The sequence below is a fragment of the Oncorhynchus kisutch genome, linkage group LG25 (genome assembly GCF_002021735.2).
Source record: "Oncorhynchus kisutch isolate 150728-3 linkage group LG25, Okis_V2, whole genome shotgun sequence".
In the NCBI taxonomy this organism is placed as follows: domain Eukaryota; kingdom Metazoa; phylum Chordata; class Actinopteri; order Salmoniformes; family Salmonidae; genus Oncorhynchus; species Oncorhynchus kisutch.
This window is the reverse complement of record NC_034198.2, coordinates 6,101,974-6,110,352: the sequence shown is the minus strand read 5'-3', so window position 1 is coordinate 6,110,352 and position 8,379 is coordinate 6,101,974.

Below are 8,379 nucleotides of genomic sequence, written 5' to 3'. Positions count from 1 at the left end.
CACTTCCTAAGGCTTCCACTAGATGTCAACCGTCTTTAGAAACTTGTTTGAGGATGCTACTGTGACGTGGGACCGAATGAGAGAGGAATGAGTCAGGTCTGCCAGCAGTCACGCGCTGGTCACTCGCATTTCACATTTTAGCTGCTTTGTTGTCTGAAAGCTGTACTCAAATTATTGCATGGTTTGCTTTTTCCGGGAAAGCTTTTTTGAAATCTGACACAGCGGTTAAATTAAGGAGAAGTGTATCTATATTTCCATGTCTAACAATTGTATTTTCATCGACATTTATAATGAGTATTTATGTAAAATTATGTCGCTCTCTGCAATATCACCAGATGTTTTTGGAACTAGTGAACATAACGCGCCAATGTATACTGAGATTTTTTTAAATATAGATATGCACTTTATCAAACAAAACATACAGTGGGGCAAAAAAGTTTTTTGTCAGCCACCAATTGTCCAAGTTCTCCCACTTAAAAAGATGAGAGAGGCCTGTAATTTTCATCATAGGTACACTTCAACTATGACAGACAAAATGAGAAAAGAAATCCAGAAAATCACATTGTAGGATTTTTTATGAATTTATTTTCAAATTATGGTGGAAAATAAGTATTTGGTCACCTACAAACAAGCAAGATTTCTGGCTCTCACAGACCTGTAACTTCTTATTTAAGAGGCTCCTCTGTCCTCCACTCGTTACCTATATTAATGGCACCTGTTTGAACTTGTTATCAGTATAAAAGACACCTGTCCACAACCTCAAACAGTCACACTCCAAACTCCACTATGGCCAAGACCAAAGAGCTGTCAAAAAGGACATCAGAAACAAAATTGTAGACCTGCACCAGGCTGGGAAGACTGAATCTGCAATAGGTAAGCAGCTTGGTTTGAAGAAATCAACTGTGGGAGCAATTATTAGGAAATTGAAGACATACAAGACCCCTGATAATCTCCCTCGATCTGGGACTCCACGCAAGATCTCACCCCGTGGGGTCAAAATGATCACAAGAACGGTGAGCAAAAATCCCAGAACCACACGGGGGGACCTAGTGAATGACCTGCAGAGAGCTGGGACCAAAGTAACAAAGCCTACCATCAGTAACACACTACGCCGCCAGGGACTCAAATCCTGCAGTGCCAGACGTGTCCCCCTGCTTAAGCCAGTACATGTCCAGGCCCGTCTGAAGTTTGCTAGAGAGCATTTGGATGATCCAGAAGAAGATTCGGGGGAATGTCATATGGTCAGATGAAACCAAAATATAACTTTTTGGTAAAAACTCAACTCGTCGTCTTTGGATACAAAGAATGCTGAGTCGCATCCAAAGAACACCATACCTACTGTGAAGCATGGGGGTGGAAACATCATGCTTTGGGGCTGTTTTTCTGCAAAGGGACCAGGACGACTGATCCGTGTAAAGGAAAGAATGAATGGGGCCATGTATCGTGAGATTTTGAGTGAAAACCTCCTTCCATCAGCAAGGGCATTGAAGATGAAACGTGGCTGGGTCTTTCAGCATGACAATGATCCCAAACACACCGCCCGGGCAATGAAGGAGTGGCTTCGTAAGAAGCATTTCAAGGTCCTGGAGTGGCCTAGCCAATCTCCAGATCTCAACCCCATAGAAAATCTTTGGAGGGAGTTGAAAGTCCCTGTTGCCCAGCAACAGCCCCAAAACATCACTGCTCTAGAGGAGATCTGCATGGAGGAATGGGCCAAAATACCAGCAACAGTGTGTGAAAACCTTGTGAAGACTTACAGAAATGTTTGACCTCTGTCATTGCCAACAAAGGGTATATATCAAAGTATTGAGATAAACTTTTGTTATTGACCAAATACTTATTTTCCACCATAATTTGCAAATAAACTCATTAAAAATCCTACAATGTGATTTTCTGGCATTTTTTCTCCTAATTTTGTCTGTCATAGTTGAAGTGTACCTATGATGAAAATTACAGGCCTCTCTCATCTTTTTAAGTGGGAGAACTTGCACAATTGGTGGCTGACTAAATACTTTTTTGCCCCACTGTACATACTCTGCATTGAAGTGGTGAAAATGAAATGGGTTTTTATGTAAGCTGCCCGTATTAGAGGCGTGATCAACCAAACCTATAACAATGTATCGGGGTAAAGGGCCTAGAAAAAGGTTCTCTTGACTGCAGATTCTACTGTCCACAGGTATGCTAAAGGTTTTCATGGTAATTCTTTGGAGAGGGTAAAGGGCATTGCCTTTCATCAAAGCCTGTGAGTGACCCAGATGAACTGCCGGAGATAGACACTTTTTTAATAAAAAGCATTGCCCCCAACACTTTTAAACTAAAGTCCCCGTCCTGGCAAGACATCAGGCAAAACTCATCCTTGGCCCTGGTTAATTTTAGTCTTAAATCAACCCGAATTTAAGAGTAAACGTTCTTGAAAGAAAATGTCAGAGTGTATAGGCCCTAGCAGATGAAACTCTCGAGATTCTGCACAGTAGCGAGCACGTGCCTCCAGTCCTTTGTTTGCACCGGTGGATGGGTCTGTCGATTCCATAGAGCCTCCTGCAGTATCCTTGCTAAACAGCCCGGCGCTGAATTGTGTCTTGAGTGTCTTCGGAGTAGTTGAGTAAACACTCCATGATGGCCCTATAAGGGTATGTGGCACTGACTGATTAGGCATTCACCCAAAGTCACATCCACTTGGGAGAAGATGGTGGCCACTGGGTAATTAATGAGACTCACTTTAGCATTGTGTGCAATATTAGCACCATCTCTTTTGGTCACTTTTAGACGCAAATGCACCAAGGTGTTGTTGAGGTCCAGATAGCTGTCACCGTGGCCTGGTATGAAAACTTCTATGGGACCGTTGTCTGTAATGGCAGAGAGTGGGGCTATCTCCACATAACTGGACCTCTCTACTGAATGTTGGGTTAAGGGGGCCGTAAAAAGATCGAGCTCTGTCTTTATAGCTTCAGAGGACATGCGGTGTAAAAGAGCCATGGTGCTTGTTCTTTTAGAAAATACTTCAGAGTATTATTTTTGTCGTTTTTGGTCCAGACCTCTTCACTTTACCACGTCTTTGACTTACTGAGTTTCTTTTAATGGTTAACCTCCACTTTTTAGGGGCAGGCCTGCGCCTTACACCCGGGGGTCTCTTTTTTGGTCTTCGAGACAACATCATAAGCCCCGAGGCTTCTTGATGCTCGGCATCTGGTGACGCCCTTCTGGTCATAGCATTGCCTGCAACCTCACGTACTATATTTTTAGCCGCTGATTTTAAATGTGGTTTGGCTATGCTGAGGCCTCTCTTCATAAACGTAAAACCATCCTAAAGAGATTACGAAATATACCTCCTATCCCCGACCCGTACATGGTCGGGGATCCATGATAGCCTGGTAACCCATTACCCACTTGAGCAACATAGTATGAGACGTAGCGGTCGAGATGTTGATGGTCCATAACCCTTTTAAGTTATTTGTATTATGTTTTGGTGGGTCTAAAGTGGAGTTTTACAATCGTTTTACCATAAGTAAATTCAATGTTTTCGTTCTGATCCGTTTTAAGCTCAACCAGAATGTTTTCAATATATTTCTTGCTTATAGGTACGTAGTGTGGCTTGTCGTAGTTGTCAGTGTCTATATCGCCATCCTCAGTCTATATGTGTCACGTTCTGACCTTTATTTCCTTTGTTTTGTATTTATTTAGTATGGTCAGGGCGTGAGTTGGGTGGGCAGTCTGTTTGTTTTTCTATGATTTGGGTTTTTCTATGTTTCGGCCTAGTATGGTTCTCAATCAGAGGCAGGTGTCATTAGTTGTCTCTGATTGAGAATCATACTTAGGTAGCCTGGGTTGCACTGTTTGTTTGTGGGTGATTGTCTATGTTGTAGCTTCACGGTCGTCATTTGTTTATTGTTTTGTATACAGTGTCAGTACTTGCTTTATTAAAGATTTACCATGGACACTTACGACGCCGCATTTTGGTCCGATCCTTCTCGCCTCTCCTCTTCAGATGAAGAGGAGGACGGCCGTGACAATATGAACTGTTCTCAGGAGGGGCACACAACTGTCTCTGACCCTTTGATAGGATATGATGTCGGTATACACAAATATATTGTAAAATCCTGCATGTATATCCGCGGGGAATGGAAATAATTTATCTTTCACATACGTCCATTTATTGGGACCCATCCCCAACATGTAGGCTAACTTACCGCTGGTCTTTATTTCCCCGTCAGCATCCCCTGAGATTTGTACAGGTTTATGTATAGGGTTGTAGATCGAGTATTTCCATATTGTTCTGGGTTAGGAGTTCATTCAACTCTGAGACGATCCTGTCGACGGTTCTATAGAACCCTTTTTTTAAGCTTAATAAGTTTCGCAGGTTCCGATATCCTTTTGCAATAAAAAATCCCGGTCCTTATCTTTTGATATTATACCAACTATGGTAATTACGATATGTGCAGACGCATTACTGGGGAGAGTCAGGTAGAAGCCGCTGTGTTCCATGATGCACTCCTGTGTACACTCGAATGATGATGTATTTTATCATGCATGTGGGTATAAATTAACCCCCGATGCCTCCACCACATTGTGCTCTAATACCCAACTGTTGAACTTTTGGAGCTAGTTTTTCCAGCGGACCAGCACCCAATTTTTTACCCTTTTCTCTCTTTTGATCTAGAATCTCCTCCATGTGAAAGACTTTGTCTTTACCCAACTGTACCTTCTGTAATTCCTTCTCATAAAAAGATCCCTCTACAAGCTCCTCGTCTCAATCTTTTAACTTGTAGACAGGGGGTATGTGCGGTAGACATTCGGTAACGGTGAACACCTCATCTCTGTAACCTTGATAATTTTTTGTCAAAAACACATCTCAACTTGGATATACGCACCAAGTCCCCCACTATGAATTTTTAAATCTTTTTTTTTTTCTTACGGCGAAGGGGGAATAAACCATACAGATTTTTAAAGACTTGAAAAGAGTTTTCAGAAGAGACCTCGGAGGGCTTCATCCGTATACTCTTATGGTAGCTGTTGTTGTACCCCTTTACTAAATCTTGAACTATATCGATATATCTATGCGTGTTGTGAGCTGTAAAATATCTCCACATCTGCTCATACAGAGTTCTGTTAATAAAGCGTTCAACAACTGAAGCTTTCAGATCTGAGCCTGTAGCAAAATGTACTATATTGTGCTTCTTCATGAGTTTCTGAAAAGTATTATTTAAAAAAAAATTCCGCCATCAGTCTGCACTTTCTTGGGGGCTCCTCCTTCCTTCAAGCTAGAGTCAAAGGCACGGGTCACCTCTGCACCACTCTTATTTTTTAAGACACTTACAAATGCTATTTTAGAGAAAAAAATCTATAACCGTTAGCATGTAGCGATTTCCATAATTTTTATCCGCGAGGGCCTGTATGTCACATAGGGCCTGTATGCCTGAAATTGGGACAAGGGATGAATAGAAAAAACTCTTTCTTGGAAATTGTTTTCATACAGGTTTATGTAGAGTATGAGCATCCTACTCTGATAACCACTCATTCACTTTAGCATCGCTTAACCGGCTACCTGTTTCTTCGGCTATAGCTCTCTGTAAACGTTCCTTACCCCCATAAGACCCAGGGTTAGAGGGATTATAATAAATGTTTTTCAACATCTGCTCCTCCATCCTTCTAGCCTCTCTGAGGTACAATAACGTTAATGAGCCACTTTCAAATAACGACAACATTTCATTTATTTTTTAACTTTTATTTTTTGTAAACATCAAGTATTATGTATACAGACAATTCAGGATTCGTTGCAGGATACTTCTTCCCGTTTTCTCAACGATCCCAGCATGCAACACCCTGTATATTTGGTTTAGATTTACAGGCTTGTGTCGCTGAATTTTTAAAACACACACATCCGCTATATAAGTATATAAACAACAAATATGATACATGTTACAATTAAATGGCGTTTCAAACAAATAAAGTAAAATCTTAGACAAAGTTGTTTCTAGTTCTTCAGAATCATCCACAAGACGGGATACCAGTTGTGTCCATTGTAGACTCTCGCCCGTATGTCGTACATGATTGATGATTTGCTCCATTTTTAGCACACGCTCTACATTAGCCCAGGTATTGTGTGTTGTGTAGAACGATACATTGTTCACTTTATATTCAATCATTTGATGCATAACAAATGTATTTATTCTCTCTAACATCGTATGCATATAGTTGCCAATTGCTTTACATCTAAATAATAACATATGTATTGTCACTCAGTCTCTTGGGGTTTATTGAGCCAGAAAGTCATCACATCAGCCATCACAGCTTCCCTGTATGTGTTGTCATCCACCAGGGTGTGTCGGATTTCTTTGAGTTTCTCGTGGATGTAGATCGCCTCCTTCAGTTCATGTAGGAAAGCCTCGGTTACCCCGTAAACTCTGGGAATAGACGGCACAAGACCCATTGACTCCAGGGCTCTGGCCAGCGGAGGTATGAACCTGCAGGACCACAGTCTTTTCACCAGCTCCTCAAAATGGTTGAAGAAGTAGTATCTTGGGGGCTCGTATAGGCACGGATGACGGCGCTGGCTGGGGTGATTGATCTCACAACCGATGCATTTTTCTCTTATATACTCTCCAATCACACTGTCTAAAAGTGTGGCTACAGAGGACTTGATGGTGTTCACAAAAATAGTACTGACCACCCCATCAAACACGTCCTCAGGATGTGTACATGTAGGGGGTGTCGTGGGTCTTGCCTGGGGGGAGTAGAATGGTGGGCTGCTAGGCATAGAGTCCTTAGGGTCTGGCCCCCATGACGTATCAGAGGCCTGGTATGTTGTATGAATATCCATGGTATATGCTGAAATTAAGAACGGGAGGCTTTAAGGGCCGTCTTTTTATTGTTGAACCACTCCTTTGGGTATCAGGGTGTGATCTTGGCCAACAACCTCCTTCCCTCAGTAAGAGCATTGAAGATGGGTCGTGGCTAGGTCTTCCAGCATGACAACGACCTGAAACACAGCCAGGGCAACTAAGGAGTGGCTCTGTAAGAAGCATCAAGGTCCTGGAGTGGCCTAGCCCGTCTCCAGACCTGAACCCAATAGAAAATATTTGGTGGGAGCTGAAAGTCCGTATTGCCCAGCGACAGCCTCGAATCCTGAAGGATCTGGAGAAGGTCTGTATGGAGGAGTGGGCCAAAATCCCTGCTGCAGTGTGTGCAAACCTGGTCAAGAACTACAGGAAACGTATGATCTCTGTAATTGCAAACAAAGGTTTCTGTACCAAATATTAAGTTCTGCTTTTCTGATATATCAAATACTTATGTCATGAAATAAAATGCAATTCAAACAATGTGATTTTCTGGATGTTTGTTTTAGATTCCGTCTCTCACAGTTGAAGTGTACCTATGATAAAAATGGCAGACCTCTACATGCTTTGTAAGTAGGAAAACCTGCAGAATCGGCAGTGTATCAAATACTTGTTCCCCCCCACTGTATATCCAATGAACAGGAGTAATAGCCATCTGTTATCCTCAGCACACACATACTTCACACTGTAATGAATAGAAGTGAGCAGGGAAAAAAATAAGCAGGAATCAATTAAAAGTTCTGAAATATATTGTGCACATTGCCTCGATATGTACTGTGTACTAACACAGTGATTCTCAACCTGGGGTATATGGGAAGACTCATAAGAACATACTGGTAAAATTCACATGAGGGGTTACTTAGGTGGTACTACAGGCAGAGCAAATGTGGTAGGGGATAGATTAGGAGTACAGTAACCAAAAAAGGTTGAACCCCTTTACTAATACATTTTTTGAATGTACACAAATTTCAGCAATATGAAATGGTGGGGGTCTCACCCGTCAAATCCTGTCCAGTAAATACCCTCAAAGCCCAGTCAATAAGAGAACTAGTCTATATGAGCCACCTCTGGCAGGATGCTCAGGGAATAGTTATTGATGAACAGAGGGGTATCCTATGAAGAAGATTTGAGGAGTTAGTGAGGTAACTTTGGTCAACTCTAAGTTCAACTTGGAATAACCGTTTATACGAATATGGCTCACCTTTTAACCAGGTACATTTCTATGGCAACGAATGATTCGGAACTAATCTCCTCTGGGGCAGGCTAACTCACTTTTGTATATAGAGTATAATGTATGTGGACACCAACTTCAAATGAGTGGATTCGGCTATTTCAGCCACACCCGTTGATGACAGTTGTATAAAATCGAACACACAGCCATGCAATCTATATAGACAAACATTGGCAGTAGAATGGCCTTACTGAAGAGCTCAGTGACTTTCAACATGGCACCGTAATATGATGCCACCTTTCCAACAAGTCAGTAAGTCAAATTTATGCCCTGCTAGAGCTGCCCTGGTCAACTTTGACCAGGGCAGCTCTAGCA